This window comes from Bos grunniens, chromosome 27 (genome assembly GCF_055505025.1).
Source record: "Bos grunniens cultivar Pamir isolate PY7600 chromosome 27, Bosgru_T2T1.0, whole genome shotgun sequence".
Lineage (NCBI taxonomy): Eukaryota > Metazoa > Chordata > Mammalia > Artiodactyla > Bovidae > Bos > Bos grunniens.
In genome coordinates this window covers 43,164,200-43,180,034 of record NC_141191.1, presented here as the reverse complement: position 1 = coordinate 43,180,034, position 15,835 = coordinate 43,164,200, and the positions used below count along the sequence as shown (strand labels likewise).

At 43.2% G+C, this 15,835-nt stretch overlaps 1 protein-coding gene across 25 annotated transcripts in view; it reads right to left on the bottom strand.

Moving 5' to 3' along the window:
- The window catches only part of THRB (thyroid hormone receptor beta), a 445,747-nt gene that overhangs the window by 358,374 nt on the left and 71,538 nt on the right, over positions 1-15,835 (bottom strand). The window contains exon 1 of one of the 25 annotated variants that reach the window (XM_086380844.1): positions 1,007-1,158. The exons of 23 other annotated variants lie outside the window; for them this stretch is intronic. The gene's annotated coding sequence lies outside the window, so the exon portion shown is untranslated. Of the gene's footprint in view, positions 1-1,006; positions 1,159-15,835 lie in introns of those variants that run through there. One more of the 25 variants, XM_086380831.1, reaches the window with a different exon arrangement.

Here is a 15,835-nt window from a genome sequence, read left to right as displayed (position 1 = left end):
GTTGCAGGGCAGTTCCTAGGACGTGGCCGTCAAGTCTGGACCACAGGGCATCGGAGCAGAAAGCAGAAGAGTCAAATCACGATTGAGAAGCAGGAGGCGAATTTAGAGCTCCTCCCATCTCCCTGCTGACAAACACACTGCACCGCCTCTCCTAGCCTGAAGGCAGGCTCGGCGTCATCAGGCAACCCCAGAAAGCTCCTGGAAACAGAGACCGCAGCCCATGGACAGGGTGAGACAGCCAGCATGCTCGGGGAGCCCCAGTGCACTGGGGGAAGGTCCTTCCTCCTCTCTCTTCTCCCTCCTCCCACTTGCTTAAGTACCTCCCCTCTCCCCCAAATGAAAAGCCCATTAGAGCTTCCTGCCCTGGGCATAAAAAAAGAATTCCACGTTCTGATTACCACGGAAGCTTTTTGATCATAGTTGTAAGAGCTGCCTCCTTCAGTTCATCGTTGAGACTCTGAGAAGTCAAATGACTTACCCAAGCATGCTTGCTGAGAGCCAAGAGTAGAATTCAGGTCCCTGGACTCCTAGTTGACTGCTATTCATAGATTTAAGAATCCTGATGCAATGAGCTTCTAAAAATAACACTGCCTAGTTCCACCTCTAGTCATTCCAGACATCATATCTTGATCATGTTTACCTATCACAGCTTCTATCTTTGAGAATCTTTCATTAGGTCAGGCTCAACCAGAAATAAGTTGGTAAGTTTTACAGATAATGATTCTACGTTATTGTACACTTTAATCATAGTTTATTCCTGCAGAGGTGGAAAGTCACCTCATAATAACAAACCGTTGAGAAGGTTTTTCTTTGTTTGTTTTTATTCTCAACAGCATGGAGAGCTGTGACTTCAGACACACCTGCCCTGGAACCCCAGCTCCTCCCAGAGGCAGAACCTTATGCAAATGATTTCATCTCCCTGAGAATCTGATTCCTTATCTATGACAGGAAGAACTTATTTACCTCTGAGAAATGTTCTGGAGGTGAAAGTGATTAGCAGGCTTACCAGTGACTGGATGGGTGCCCGGCACACAGTCCGTTCCCATAGGTATTAATGTTTCTCTCCTTTTCCTTCGCTTCATCTATGTCACCTTGGAGAAAAAAGGTAGGCTAGTCTCTCCAGCCTTTCTCTCTCCCAAGTGTCTCCCAGGTCTGGCTACCTTCATGAGGTTTGGTAGAACATAAAAAGGAGAGTCACGTGTCCAACAATTATTAGGAATTTTGAGAGAGCGCCAGCAGAGGGGTAGGCGGAGCGTGGGGCCCTTCTGAGCGGGGCGTGAGCGCTGGCCCAGGTCCCAGGCCTGCACCGTCAGTCTGGGTACCAGACCCTCTCTGCGCTGGGTCTTCTCTCGTCCACTCCCTGATCTTGGAGAGCTGGTCCTGGGGTCCCCGGTGGGCACGGGGAGTGCACACGGGCTCAGGAGTTTATGGGACTTAAATCTGCCTCCAGTACTTTGCTCTTACGTCACCCATCTCTCTAAGGCTGGTTCCTCTGCTGGGAACGGGCCTAATGATGCGTGGGCCGTGGAGGGCCCAGGTGAGGGACGGATGAGGTGGGAGCTGGGGAGGGCGCCCACCCGGCCCAGCCCTGAGGACGCACAGGTCGGCCGTTGTCACCAAGGCTTTCTTTCCTTTGAACCTCTCCCACGTCTTCAGGCTTTGTGACTCCAGTGGAGTCATAGTCACAATTCCCCCCGGAGGTGCCACTCAGAGCCCAGCCACAGCACCCGTGCTGAAGAGTAAAAAGGCTGCAAAACGGGCAGAGTCCACATTCTCACTGGTTTTACCGGACCACTCAGAATGAAGTATACCGACAACACAGGGATGCCGACGCTATTCACAAATCAAAGAAAGCAAACTGTCTGACGCTTGTGGCAATGATACAGTGCATCGCTTTCCACTATTTTTGCATTTGATGCCTCCTTTCCTACCCAGTGTCTACAGACCACGGGTTACCGTCCCCATTTGATAGATCCCAAGACTCTCTTTTTAAATAAAATTTAGTGATTTCCCCGCTAATTATTAGAGAAATGCAAATCAAAACTACAGGGAGATAACACCTCACACCGGTCAGAATGGATCTCATCAAAAAATCCACAAACAACAAATGCTGGAGAGGTGTGGCGAGAAGGGACCCCTCCTGCACCAGGGGAATGTACATGGTGCAGCCACAGTATGAGGGTCCTTAAGCTAAAAACAGAGCTACCGAATGACCCTGCAATCCCACTCCAGGGTGTGTATCCTGAGAGAAACATGGCCTGAAGAGATACATGCTCCCAATGTTTACTGAAGCACTGTTTACAGTGGCCAAGGCATGGAACCATCTACATGCCCATTGACGAAGGAATGGATAAAGATGCGGTACGTGTATACAATGGAATATTCCTCACCCGATAAAAAGAAGGAAATAAGGCCATTTGCGCAACATGGATGGATCTAGAGATAGTCATACAGAGTGCAGTAAGTCAGACAGAGAAGGAGAAATATCATATGGCATCCTTTATATGTGGAATCTAAAAGGAAACAAACTTACAAAACAGAGAGAGACTCACAGAGGTAGAAAATGAACTCATGGTTGCCGGGGCAGGGGCGGGGGGAGGGCATCGTTAAGGACTTTAGGAAGGTCATGTGCACAGTGCTGTGTTTAAAATGGACCACCAACAAAGACCTATTGTACAGCACAGGGAACGCTGCTCAATGTCATGTGGCAGCCTGGGTGGGACAGGGGTTTGGGGGAGAGTGGACACACGTGTATGTGCGGCTGAGTCTCTTCACTGTCCACCTCAGACTAGCACAACATTGTTAACTGGCCACAAAACAAAATGTTCTTGGTGTTAAAAAAATAAAAATAAGATTTAAAAAATGTAGTGATTTTCCTGAAGACGTGTGCTTCTCTGATCCTCTCCTTATCTGATTCCTCGTCCGGTGCTCCTTCTGCCCCGTCAGTAAAAATACAGTCAAAGCAGCACTGATGAGTCTGTCTCTTCTCCTCCTGAGTACAATGTCTCGCTGCTTCAACTGACCGTGATTATAACAACAATTTCATGTGGTTTTCATAAAAAAGGGAAATGCAACCTGGTGGTAATCACTCATTTAACATTTAGGTATCTTTGGGGAGCTTGGCAAATTTTGTAAAGCTTGAAATTCTATCTGCAATTGTTCACGAAGCCTGTACACTATGTTAGTATTATTTCCATAAAAAGTGGACATTTAGGAAACTTGGTGGCATGGACGGACAATTGCCCAGAGTCAAAGATCCATGCGTGAGGAATTAGGACATCTGAATTAAGGATACGGAATTGATCTGAGCGGGAGTTATGCAAGAGTTGCCATTTTTCCAATTTTGTTTTGGGCTAGAGCAGTGGGCTTAAGGAAGCTACGCCAGCCCTGCAGGGCCGACCTTCAAACTTTACAGGAGAAACAAACTTCTGTTTACTTCACTGTTACTGGGGTTTCCGAGGCAACAGAAACCAACCCCGAAATGGCTACTCTCCTGCATCTCCTTCCCAGATGCAAACTTAGATTTCCCGCTCTTTTATGACAAAACAGGAGCTGCAAGATGGATAGGCATGAATTCACTATTCTTTTAGCTGCTGCAGAGGAATTTTTGCATCTCTGGCTGCCCTTGAACTTCTGGGACATGCCCATGCCGGTGGGTCCTACTTGGAAGAGTTAAGACCTCACATCTCAACCCCTTCCAGAATGCACCGGGTAAGGGGTGGTTCAGGGGACAGTCTGCAGAGATGGCCACTAACGCTCTCCTCCCTGAGAGCATGAGCCATTCCCCCACTGAAGGCAGGATGCCATTCTCTTCCGTTTGACACTTGGGGCAGCCTTGTAACTTGTTTTGCCCAGTAGAATGTGGAAGAAGAGACGCGCTGGGTCCCAGGACTTCTCGTTATTGCTCAGTCCTAAGTCCTGTCCGACTCTTTGCCACCCCATGGACTGCAGCACACCAGGCTTCCCTGTTCTCTACCATCTCCTGGAGTTTGCTCAAACTCATGTCCACTGAGTCAGTGATGCTACCTAACCATCTCCTCCTCTTCCACCCCCTTCTCCTTGGATTTCTTAGCACAAGACCTAAGAGGACTGGAAGCTTCTGCTTCTTCCTTCTTGGAAGCCCGCTCCCATGGGAGAATTCTGAGTCCCGTCCACCACCCACTGTGAGAACACCCGTCCCAGCTTGTGTGGCAAGGCCTCAGGAGAAACACCAGCTCAGCCAGAGTTGAGTAAAAGCTTCTTGGAGCTTCCAGCCCAGCCCAGCCACAGGCTGAACAGGCTGAGTGAGTGACCCCCAACCAATGCCAAACGGAGCAAAAGAACTGCCTGGCCAACCCTGCTTGAAGTCTGCCTCACAGAACTGTGAGAAATGGCAAGCCCCTGTTCTCTGGAGCCACCGAGCTGCATGGTGGTTTGTTATAGAGCAGTAAGCGACATAGCCGGGGAGGGTCTCCTGCTGTAGATGTGAGAGCTCTCAGGAAGTGAAGAAAGGGAGGGTGGATGAGAAGAACCTGCTCTGCTGCCAGTTCGCCCGATTCCATTGTGAGTTTTGAAAAGGGTGGCTCAACAACCATTATTTCCATGCGGATGTAAATTCTGTGTCCCCAAGAATTTAGCCCACAAGACACATTTGGAATCCAACATACTGGGGGTGGAGCCTATTCAGACACTTCAGCCACCCGTTGCTGACCTCCAAGTATCAATGTCAACCACGTGTCGGACTCTCGCTTTGAGTGTAAGGGAGACATTTAATAGCGCCTTAGCCCAGCCTTCACAAAGGGGTACGTCACAGTGCTATATAACGGAGCAGCCCCTGAAACTAACACATTGTTGTAGATTAACTATACTCTGATATAAGATAATTTTTAAAAAAGAATGAACACCCAGCTATATATGGCCTACTGCAAGAAAACTTTTATTTACTTCACCACAAATGGTTCTCGGAGGAAAATTCTCTACCCTAATCCAGCAGAAGACAACATTTTTAAATAGAGACATTTTGTAAAATGCTTTCCAGGGATATGTTAAGCCTGTCAGTGGAGACTCATTCTACTAAAACTACGTGCTTGGTGACTGAGGATATTCAAAGTATGTATAGTTCGGTTAATTGAAGACAGAGGGCTTCAGCATTTTAATTTCTGAAATACAGGATTAACATGGTGGCTTGGAAGCGTGGTGGCAGCAGTGGGTCTCAGCTCCAGCCAACTGCTAGAAGCACTTGGAGTCCTTCCAATCCAAGACCCAGAGGTTTGACCTAATTGTTCTGGGCTTTTTTTTTAAATGCTCCCTAAGGGATTCTGACGTCCAGCTATGACTGAGAACATGGTTGAAATAGTTCAGGCTTTGGGGTACTTCTTAGAAATGCACATTTTTGGCCCCTGTCCACACCTCCTGGATCAGAAAGTAGACCTCAGGAGAACTGCTGTGCTATGATACAAATTAAAAGGGCCAACTGATTCTCTGTCCCTTCACTGTGCCTCAAACCTCATTAAATGTTCATAAATCTAGAAGCCCTTCTTACACTCATTAAAGTAATGAATGTGTTTTTACAGGATTATAAAAATCTGGTAGCAAAATTTTTAACAAATCAAAAGTACTATTTCATTTCTAATTTCTAATTCATTTTTTGTTTTAACACAAAGGAAAAGCATAAAGAATAAAAATACACTACTACTTTGAAATAACATTATTATTTTGATATCAATTTGCTTTTCACATAAAGGACTGTCTTATACACATTGTTTTATAACCTTCTTAACCTGCTTTGTCACTTAACACATCCTTTATATCCTACTGTATTACTGAATATTTTTAGACATATTTAAAGCTGCCTTTTCTCCATCATGCTGTTCTGCCCAGTGGCTCAGCTGTGTCTGACTCTTTGTGACCCCATGGACTGTAGCCCTCCAGGCTCCTCTATCCATGGGATTCTCCAGGCAAGAATACTGGACTGGGTTGCCATTTCCTCCTCCAGGGGATCTTTCTGACCCAGGGATCAAACCCAAGTCTCCTGCATAGGCAGGTCGATTCTTTATCACTGTGACACCTGGAAAGCCCCTTTTCCATCATAGGAATATCCCAAATATATTTTATTGAATCTTCAGTGGTTGTTTCAGATTTTTGCTTTTACAGATAATGTTTTCTTTGATTACTAAAGAAGTTTTTGTTCACATTCACGATGGCATTCTTGGCATCAGTCCCTAGATGTGATATTCATAGGTCAAAGTGTGTGTACCCTTTAAAGGTACTGATACACACTGACAAACTGTCCTTTCTTTATAGTGGAAGAAAGAACCAGTTCCCTTGCACCATGCATGGTCACGCGTGCTCAGTTGTGCCGACTGTGTGTGACCCCATGGACTAGCCCACCAGGCTCCTCTGTTCATGGGATTGTCCAGGCAAGAATACTGGAGTAGGTTTCCACGTTCTCCTCCAGGGGATCTTCCTGACCCAAGGATAGAACCTGCATCTCCTGCATTGGCAGGCAGATGCTTTACCACTGAGCCACCTGGGAAGCCCCTCACACCATGGTGTGTGATACTATATATCAAAACTTTATTTAATCTGTGTCACTTTAGTAACAGGATGAGCTCCTATTGTTCTTTAATGAAGTTAATTATTTTCTTCATTATAAAAATTTATAGCTCACTTGTATTTATTTTCACTCTTTATCCATTCTTTAAAAAATCTGACTATTCCATTTTCTTCCTGTTGAATTGAAAAAGTCTTTTGCATACTAAGGATTTCTTGCATCAATACTTAGAGGCAAGAAAAATAGAGTAAACACTCAATTGAGTGGCATCAGCAGGAGTTCATTCCAGTTCCATGTTCGTCAGAAGCAAACTCGAATCATTTGGTCAAGTTACATTACTGTAAATCTGTATAGAATCAGTATATTTCCTTTTCTAGGCCTGTACTCCACTGAACAAATACAGTCCTTCTCTGATGATCATCCTGTGGGGCCTCATGGTGATTGTTCTGAATTCTCCATTGTATGAAAAGAATGGGATTCAGAAAGTCTGAGTCCTGGCTCCATAGCTACAATTTATATAAAAATTGTAGACTAAGGACATGCTTTAGTCTCCTCACCTTTAAAACAGAAATAACAAGAATGACCTTTATCTCCCACGGTGACCGTGAGAGACAGTTTGCAGGATAAGCACACAGATTTCAGAGCCTGGTTATCTGGACTGGAATCCCCATGCTGCCATTTAAAAGCTATGGAGCTTGGGCAAGTTCTTTAGCTTTTATTGGAATATAGTTGATTTACGATGTTGTGTTAGCTTGCAGGGTGCAGCAAAGTGATCAGTTATGTGCTTAGTTGCTCAGTCGTGCCCAACTCTTTGTGACCCCACAGACTGTAGCTCTTCTGTCAATGGAATTTTCCAGGCAACAATACTGGAGTGGGTTGCCATTTCCTGTTCCAGGAGATCTTCCCCACCCAGGAATTGAACCCATGTCTCCTGCGTCTTCTGCACTGGCAGGAAGAGTCTTTACCACTGCTCCACCTGGGAATCAGTTACACACATTCGTACATCCACTCTTTTTCAGACTGTCCTCCCATATAGGCCATTACAGAGGACGGTATAGAGTTCCCTGTGCTGTACAGTAGGGCCTTAGTGGCTATCTATTCCATATATAATAGTGTGTAAATGTCAGCTCCCATCTCCTAATTCAGCCCTTCCTCCCTTTCCCACCGGGTAACCGTAAGTTTATTTTCTATATTTGTGACTCCACTTCTGTTTTGTAGATAAATTTGTTTGTACCCCCCCTTTTTTAACATCCCACATATAAGCAATATCGGATGATATTTGTCTGTGTCTAACTTGCTTCACTTAGTATGACAATCTCTAGATCTTAATCTCTTTGGTCTTCAGTTTATCTGTCAAATGAGGATAATAATAGAATTTACCTATTGGAGTGGTAACAAGGATTAAATGAATGAAAGTCTATATAGCACTGTAGAACGGGGCCTGGCAAGTAGTAAGCACTACATATTAACACAACCATCATTCCAGTTCAATGACAGAACCTGCCTGTTACATGCTGTCTTAACCAGAGCCCCGACACATGTCAGGGGTAGGCTTATAACTGCTGCAAAGGCCACCACAGTCTTGGCAGGCAGAATAAGCTGGGCTGAGTCTCTACCAAACCCAGGATGTACCCTGGAAATGAGTTTCTGAATAAGGCTCTAGCATCAACTTGCTTTTCTGTGATTCACCTCTTTCTTCTCAACGTGGAATGCAGGAAAACCAACCTGTTTTTTATTAGCTGGATTATGACTGTCAAAGCTAACCATGTGGGTTGGTCACTTTGCTTCCAGCCCAGAACTCACAGACAGACAGCCACAAGAGCGTGGACCCAAGGCGCTCTCAGACAGGTAGGCACCAAGTTTCCTACCTCAAGGCAGAGCAGAGACATGGATTTTTAGACGCATTGTCTGTAGTTGGGTTAATTAAATTCTGTGTTCTCTGATTTATGCTCTCAGCTAACAAGGAGATTTTTGGTAACTCATAATATGAATCATAATACAGAAGATGATTCAAAGAAACTCTCAGCATTTTGGTCATTTCATCTGATAAAATTCCCACTTCTGTCCCCATGAGTCGCACTGTATAAAAGAAGCTACACCCATATGGAATACGCTTGTGAGTCAAAAACAAAGCCAATGCCCAAAATACAAATCAAAAACACTGCCGAGAACAACAGGCCTCAACTAATGAATTAAAATGATTGCTGGTTTCTTTAAAATATTAAGCCCATCAGCGCTTGCCAAAAAACCCCTTGGCTAGCTGAGGGATTCAAGCTGCATTGTTCAGCTTGAGATTGAAATCCTTCCATTCATCATTGACATGTGAGAGACAAGACAAGGCTTTGACAGACGAGGGATGAGGCGCCAGATGGTTCCCATCTGTATCTCCATTGATCGTACAATGAAAACCCACCTTCCCCGATCAGAAGGCCGTGCAATACGTGGAAAATGAATACCCAATGTTTTTAAAGGAGCATAATTGCCCTTCCCAACCAGAGATGTATAAATATTAATGAACGCAATCTGGTTCTAAGCAAATTTAGCATGAACTTTTAGCTACCCTCCCCTGACAACTTCCTCCCTCTTTAACTGAATTATGCTTCAAAGTTCTGTGATTAAAAATAGCAAACCCTGCACTGAAGTTGGATCTGTGACTGAGGAAAACCTCTTCCTTCCAGCTAGTCACCGGTTAACATAGTTCACATCATTGAGTACTTTTTTTTGTTGTTTTTAACCAAAAAAGGGTCTCTGTTTAAATGAATGTTCAAGCAAGTATGAACAGTGAGATACAGTGAAGTGAAAGTTGCTCAGTCGTGTCCGACTCTGTGGGACTCCATGGACCTATACAGTCCATGGAATTCTCCAGGCCAGAATACTGGAGTGAGTTAGCCTTTCCCTTCTCCAGCAGATCTTCCCACCCCAGGGACTGTCTCCCGCATTGCAGGCAGATTCTTTACCAGCTGAGCCATAAGGGAAGCCCAAGAATACTGGAGTGGGTAGCCTATTCCTTCTCCAGGAGATCGTCCCAACCCAGGAATGAAACCGGGGTCTCCTACTTTGTAGGCGGATTCTTTACCAACTGAGCTATCAGGGAAGCCCAGTGAGATATAGAATCAATATAAATATGCAGGGGACTGATTAGTAATCTATCATTTCTGCCAAAAGGATTTGAACAAACTTAAGAGATTATTACACATGGAACCAAGAGTTGTTAAACAAGCTAAGTTTTGCAAAGCTCTGGAATACATGGAACCCTAGGAAAAGAAAAATGATTCTCTCTCCCATACGTCTACACATATACACACTTTTCTGCAAACTTAACACAGAGGGTTAACTGAGTACTCTCAGTAAACAGTTTGAATTACCGATATTCAAGAGAAAATATTAGTTGTTTTGGGATGCTTTGAACTTGCATCATTAGTATTAAAATATCTCTAGCCCAGAAGACTTTGTCAGTCTTCTTTCTTCTTGACTCACTCCCAGAGGCTTTTATCAAAAATACCAGAAAGAGACCCAGATTTGAAAATTTCCATTAATTCTTTCTATTGCTTCCTTTCCTTTCCATTCAAACAAGGAAGATTTGCATATTCCCTCTAGCTTGTATGTCTCTAATCTGTTGAAGCAAAGAATTTTCCAAGAAGCAGATTCCATGTTTTCACCACTAATGTTTCCCTATGGATCAAAGTGGCCAGAATCTTACAGTGAAAAATGTCAGGTCAGTCCAAAGGTAATAAAAGAAATTAAATCCACATTATCAATTTTAGTCCATCAGGTGACTTGAAGGAAATAATCTTTCTTTCCTCTCCTCCCATTTGTATTGTTCTCATTTTGCCAATAAAATTCTGTTGAGGACTACTATGTGCTTGGCAATGGCTACTGAAAATCAACACAATGGACAGTATTGCTATTCTTAGACACAGCTGTTATTTCAGAGACATCCCACAGATATTGCAAAGAATGTTCTTTGCCATATGGTAGCCGCACCACATATAGAGTGGATGGGTGTCTCGATCTCAAGTAATCAAACCCATCTCTTAGTCCCCAGTCCCCCTTTGGGAACAAGCTCTCAGCAAAAATAATTACCAGATTCACTAACAATATTGGTGTTTGTTTGAGGTTCAGCTTCACTAAGTCTGGACAAGCTTTCCCCTCCCACTTTTCCAAGCATAATTTGCTTGTTGGCAGCACAGTCACATGTCCGAATGACATCAATAAAGCTGAAGTCAAGGATGAACTGAAGCTTGCTGAGAAAACGCTGAGTAAGTAAAAATGCATTTTGATTATGTTCAGGGCAAGAAGAACAGGAAGGGCTAGACCCCTGGCTTGAGCCAGATGGTGCAATGTTAGCATATGACAAGGAGGAAGGAAAACAGTCCCTCTCCTTGTGGCTTTTGTAATTTTCATCAGGAAGAATGGTCTTCAAACTGTAAAGAAGAGATCTGAAATGGTTAATGTTAGTGAAAGTGTTAGTCGCTCAGTCATGTCTGATTTTTTGTGACCCTGTGGACAGTAGCCCGCCAGACTCCTCTGTCCATGGGATTTCCCAGGCGAGAATACTGGTGTGGGTAGCCATTCCCTTCTCCAGGGGATCTTCCCGACCCAAGAATCAAACCTGGGTCCCCTGCATTGCAGGCAGATTCTTTACTGCCTGAGCTGCCAAGGAAGCCCGTTAATGTTAGCAGTAGACTGGAAAAATGAGAAGACTGAAAGTGAGTACCTAATTGTGTTGAGGTTTCCAGGCTCAGATGCATCAGGTCCTCAGAAGTAATGGAGAGAAACAAACCAACAGCACACAAAGCTTTCCTTGTTGTTGCAGATCAGGAAAGTAGATTTTGTCTTGATTATTGAAAAAGGGATCTGAGGGCAGCAAGGGGAGAAATGGGGCTGTGGGAAATAACGGCATCCCATTATCTCCCACAACTGTAGGCAAACCTACATTTCCAGAAGTTATATGTAAATTCATGGTTTATGAATACTATTGAAAGAAAGTAAACGAGGTAATCAATGAAGAGTAGCAATGGGTTTGAGAGGAGACATAAACAAATAAATGATACAGGACATATGACATAAACAAATATATGATACATCATACATGCTATTTGACAATATGATACAACAAATACATCAAATTATATTTTATGTGCATTTATATCAAGGTATATGGATATCAACAACCTCAGATATGCAGATGATATACCACTCTAATGGCAGAAAGTGAAGAGGAACTAAAGAGCCTCTTGAGGAGCATGAAAAGGGGAGAGTGAAAAAGCTGGCTTGAAACTCAACATTCCAAAAACTAAGATCATGGCATCCGGTCTCATCACTTCATGGCAAACAGATGGAGAAAAAGTGGAAGCAGTGATAGATTTAATTTTTTTGGGCTCCAAAATCACTGTGGATGGTGACTGCAGTCATGCAATTTAAAGATGCTTCCTCCTTGGAGGAAGGCTATGGTGAGCCTAGAGACATCATTTTGCCCACAGAAGTTCATGCAGTCAATGCTATTGTTTTTCCAGTAGTCGTGTATGGATGTGAGAGTTGAATTATAAAGAAGGCTGAGCGCTGAAGAATTGATACTTTTGAATTGTGGTGCTGGAGAAGACTCTCAAGAGTCCTTTGGACTGCAAGGAGATGAAACCAATCAGTCCTAAAGGAAATCAACCGTGAATATTCATAGGAAGGACTGATGCTGAAGCTGACGCTCCAACACTTTGGCCACCTGATGAGAAGAGCAGATTCACTGGAAATGACCCTGATGCTGGGCAAGGTTGAAGGTGGGAGGAGAAGGCAGTGGCAGAGGATAAGAAGGTTAGGCAGCATCACCAACTCAATGGACATAAACTTCCAGGAGATAGTGGAGGGAGCCTGGCATGCTGCAGTCCATGGGGTTGCAATGAGTCGGACACAACTTAGCAACTGAATAATCACAAACATACCAATGGTATCATAGACCTATTTTAGCAAGATGCTTGACAAAGTCTTATAAGGTATCCTGGGGTGAGATAGTAGAATATGACCTGAATGGCAAAGAATGAATACATGAATTGAAAAACTGTTAGTTAATTCATTAATGTCAACTGAGCTACTGAGCTTTTTCCTGTGAAAAAACTGTATTGATTTGGATGAAGACAGAGCGGATTACCATCATTGAATGGTTATGAATAGTGGAGATAACATAATCATGTATATAAGATGATCTGATGAAAAGTCAGATAAAATTTAGAGAGCACAATATAGAGTTCTGCATTTAATATAAAGTGTAAATAGGAAGTTGCACAGTGCTGAGTTAGGGCAGCCTTGGATGACAGCTGTATAGAAGAAACAAATTAAGTCAACAGAGTGATCTGGTGGCAACTATGAGAAAGAAAGTCAAGTGCAATCTTAGAGAAGGAGTGACAGAACATATTCTTGCTCCCCTTCCTCCCGTTTTCCATGGTCACCCTGGGTGCAATGGGGACTTGATAACCTACTGGTCTGTGCTCTGACGGGAAATCACCATGGGCAAGAGATAGCCCTGTTCATTTTGTTATCGATCCACCAAGGCATCTGTCGGGACACTCCTAAGAAACTGGCTGACCTTCGACATAGTGAATTACAGAATGAAAGATCCAAGGTCCTTCGAGGAAGGCAGAAGAATGGACAACCAAAGGGGTCGAGGAGAGAAGGATGAGGTGTTGACACAGAAGCCGACCGTCCAACAAAACAGGAAAGACCAAAAGAAGTCCCACGGAATCAACATTTTAATTCACGAAATCCTTAGCACTGAAGACGAAGGGGGGAAATCACACTAGTATAACTGTTTTTCATATGAAAAAAAATGAAATTGAATCCCTATCTCATGCCATCGAAGAGAAAAATCCATTCCAGGATGCACTGTAGACTTAAAATACGAAGGTAAAATGAAGAAAAAATATTTAGAAACAATGAAGAATATGGATGGAAGGATTTATTAAGCAAAATTTAAAAATCACTTGGCATAAAAGAAGAGATTAATATATCTGACCACATTATACACACACACACACACACACACTTATGAACTAAAAGCCAAATGGAGGGATGAAATGAGCATTTCACAAAAGGAAGCATCAGTGGTAAATAAGTATGAAAAGACATTCACCCTCAGAAAGACAGTGCCTTCTGAGGCCATGATCAGATACACTTTAGGTGGTAAAATGCAAGAGTTCACCTTACCAAGTACTGTCAAGCACACGGGGCAACAAAACTCTAACACAACCTAGGGGGAGTGTCAACAGGTTCCATCTCTTTGAAAAATAATTTCGAATTAGTAAAAAATGCATTTGCTCTCTGACCCAGCAATTCTGCTCCTAGGGATACCCTCACTCATGTGCACCTAGAGACGTGTGCAAGAAAATTCACATAGCAGCGTTGTTTGTATCAGCAAATCACTGGAAATGAACTCCTCAAACAGGAAATAACCCCAGGGTCCATCCACAGAAGGACAAACACGGTGATATGTTCACCCAACAGAATACTATACAGCAGGGGTAAGTGAGCAAATCCCAGCCTTAAGGAGTAGGTAGATAAAACTTAGGAATACAATTGTGAACAAAAAAGCAAGTTACAGGACATTAGATACAGCATGCTACTATTTTTACAAAGCCGACAGACAAGCACAAATTTAAGATATTTATTATTTAGGGAGATAAACACACATCATAAAACTTTAAAAAGTTCCTAATGATAAATATTATACTTATAAAGTATATCTCAGTGGAAGGAAGCAAGATTTAGGAAGAGCAAGGAACATTCTATATATATTCAACAGCAACCATACTGTGATGTTCGATTCCTTAAATTGGGCATGGAAGTCTTACTTCATGATTAAGTTTCACAGCCTACATACATGTTATAACATGTAAATAATTATAAGGAAAATAGCAGAGCGACACATACACACACCAAGGAAAGTGGACCTTCTTAACTGCATCAAAGCTGACCATGCATCACTTCCAGGGGGTCAAGGTGTAAAGGAAGGTTTTGCTGCTTTCTTTGGATTTCAAGTGGGTTATCAGTCAAATGACAGTTTAAAAAGATTTCTTTCTGTCTTTCTGGAAATGAGCTGGTCTGCCCAACTTTCCACTAATTCTGTCAGCAGGGCAATGCTCCAGCGCCACACTTTGTAGTTAAGAGAAGGGAGCATCTCAGCAGTACTCGGTGCTATTTCACTGCAGCTGTGTATCATCTTCAGTCCTTGGAGCTATATTTTGTGAGAAGTATTAGACAAACTAGGCAGTTTCTCGGGAAAGCTAATGTAGACATGAGGCTGTCAGATATCCATTTCAGATGAATGGCTAACTAAATTTGAACCTGAGTCACTCAACTGAGAGGAAACAGGAATTAAGAGAAATGAGGCAGATGACTTCAAAAATGAAGAAGAAACGCTGTCAGGTATAAACATTTTCAGCTTTATTCTGCCTGCAGAATGGCCACCTACTACCAATGGATGGAAATGTATTGAAGCCTGCTTAAGCTTTGAAAATTAAAATATCAGCTCACAGCTGTGAGCAAGATGACTAAGTAGAGGGTGGCTATTAGAGTCCAAGAATTACCTAGAGCTGTTATGGAATGTTATCCTCGAAAAGGAGAAAAAAAAAGCTTAGAACCTTTTCCCTTATAATGGATTATATTTTATAATCCAGACTGCAGGCTTAGTAGTATGCTTTTGGTCTAAATTTTTAATAAGAGTAGATCATATTTACTGTGAGCTCAGTTGTATCATTTATTTTTCACTCCTTGTAATCCAGTTCCAGGGACAATGGCAAAGGATAAGTGACTTTGGTCCTCAGTAACCATCTTGCTCTACGGAAGCTACTTAACCTCTTTGACTTTCAGTTTCCTCAGTTGTAGAACAGTACCCCTCTGCACAACTGCCCCACAAATCCATCCACATTCTAGTCCCAGGGACCTGTGAGTAGAGTACCATATTTTTGTAAATGGGATTAAGAATTTCATGAAGAAGAGATCATCCAGGAATATTCAACTGGACCAATACAATCACAAAGGCCCAAGTTCTTTAGAAGAGGGATGCAGCGGGGATGAGAGACAAGGAGAAGATTGGGCGATGATGGGGGCAGAGATTGGAAGGATATCCTTTGAAGATGGTGGTAGGGCCCGTAAGCCAAGGAAAAGGAGCGGCCACTAGAAGCTATAAACAGTCAAGGAAATGGATTCTCCCCTACGGCCTTCAAAAGGAACCAGGTGTGCAGACCCCTTGACTTCAGTACCACAAGATAAATTTCAGAATTCTGATCTCCGCACTCTGAGATGATCCAGCGGAGT